Source organism: Aethalodelphis obliquidens, unplaced genomic scaffold, assembly GCF_003676395.1.
Source record: "Aethalodelphis obliquidens isolate GAN/ISIS:26980383/991018 unplaced genomic scaffold, ASM367639v1 scaffold4, whole genome shotgun sequence".
Taxonomy (NCBI): Eukaryota; Metazoa; Chordata; class Mammalia; order Artiodactyla; family Delphinidae; genus Aethalodelphis; species Aethalodelphis obliquidens.
In genome coordinates this window covers 33,633,768-33,635,454 of record NW_020837948.1, presented here as the reverse complement: position 1 = coordinate 33,635,454, position 1,687 = coordinate 33,633,768, and the positions used below count along the sequence as shown (strand labels likewise).

Sequence of the window (1,687 nt, the reverse complement as noted above, 5' to 3'; positions counted from 1 at the left end):
CATCCATCATCTGTAGAGGGGACACCTCTGCCCTTCAGGTCTTCCTCCAGCCTCTTTTCTGTTGCAGTCACACCCCTAGGCCTCCAGAGACAGGCACCAAAAATGGCTCTGCTTGGCAGGGCTTTGGTTTCCTGGACCTCTGTAGATCTCAACACGTAAGTTTCCAGAAAAGTGAGCAATCCAGGCTCTTCTGCCTGCCCGTCTCAGTTCCTTTTCTGCCCCCAGGAGCCATTGTGTTTCTGCCCCATGGGGATGGGAAGCCAGTGGAAACAAGGACCAAGAGCCAGACAGAAAACAACCACCCTGGAAGAGCAGGGAGGAACGTATGCACTTCCTGGGTACCTCGCCAGCATCACCCATCGTTAGCAGCCACCAGCTGCCCCATGCCTTTGCGGATGTAGACAGACTGGATCTCCTTGGTCTTGAGGCAGAGATCGCAGGCCCAAACTGCAGAGGCCTCAGTGGTCAGCAACCCATAGGCGCTCTCAGTCATGCCCGTGCACTCGCGGTGGAACCACTTCTGGCAGGAAGCCTCACACAGAATGGCATCTTGGTCGTCGTTCACCTCACTCCGACAGGCACCACATGGATACACCAGGCCTGGGGGAGGCTGGGGCCCTGAGCTCGCACTTGTCTTGCCAGGGGGTGGCAGGCTATTGGCATCCGGGGTGCCCCAACCCCGCCCACTGCTGTTTGGGGGAAAACTGGGCTGATTTCCATTAACGGCGGCAGCTGGGGAGCCTGAGTGGGGCTCCTGGCGAAAAGCAGTGGGAGCAGGTGCATTTAAGGGCTTCCCCCCCCATCCTCACCACCAGGGCCAGGAAAGCCAGGGCCAGGACCAGGGAAGGGACCTGTGTTGGGGGCGCAAGCTGGGAAGTACCTGACAAGGTCTCTGGAGAGGAGAAGGGCCAAAAGGTGCCCCTAGCTAGGCAAAGCGTTGGGGGGGAGCAGGGGGGCCCAGCTCCCCTCTGGAGGCTGTCCCATGGTGGGTGAGATTGTGCAGCCACATCCCCCCACGGGGCCTGGCATCATCTGCCCACCAGGCGGGCTGAAGTTTGACCCAGAGGCTGGTTGAAGGGCTGGCTGGGAAAGTTCATGTTGCCTGGGGGAGGGTAGCCGGGGCCCTGGGGGGGCATGTTGAAAGCAGGGCCCATGGGGTTGGGAGGGAAAGGTGGCGCTGTTGAGGAAGAAGCTGGGGGCCTCCTCTACCCCCAGTGTCACAGCCTGGGGGTACCTGGCCTGCCATGCACCCCTCTACACGGAAGACCTCAAAGGGGACAGGACTGCCCAGGAATGGAGGGGCTGCGCCCCCACCTTAGGGGCTCCGAAGTCATCCTCAGAAGGGTCGGATGCAACCAGGTGATCCACCATGGGAGTCGGGGGTGACGCAAACTCCGTCATGCTGGGTGGTGCAGGGGTCGGTGCGGGCCGCCACCTCCCTCCAGCTTGTCCGGTGCGGGCGGCGCCGAGGCGGCCATGGAGTGGGGGACCGGAGCCAGCGGCGGCGGGGACGGACGCGCCCTGGGGTTGCACCCTGGCCCGGAAGGGGAGACAGGGGCGGCGCAGGCCCCTGCGCGGCAGCAAGCCGGAGGTGCGGCGAGGCGGGGGCGGCGAGCCCCAGCGCCAACTGCGCGCTCGCCCTGCCTCGCCGCCCGACCAACCTCGCGGCCCACAGAAATGTATGTTA

The 1,687-nt window shown here is 63.5% G+C and overlaps 1 pseudogene; it reads right to left on the bottom strand.

Annotated features, from left to right (window-relative positions):
• Positions 1-348: 348 nt before the first annotated feature.
• On the bottom strand, positions 349-1,478 carry LOC113613716 (pygopus homolog 2-like; annotated as a pseudogene).
• Between the last annotated feature and the right edge of the window lie 209 nt (positions 1,479-1,687).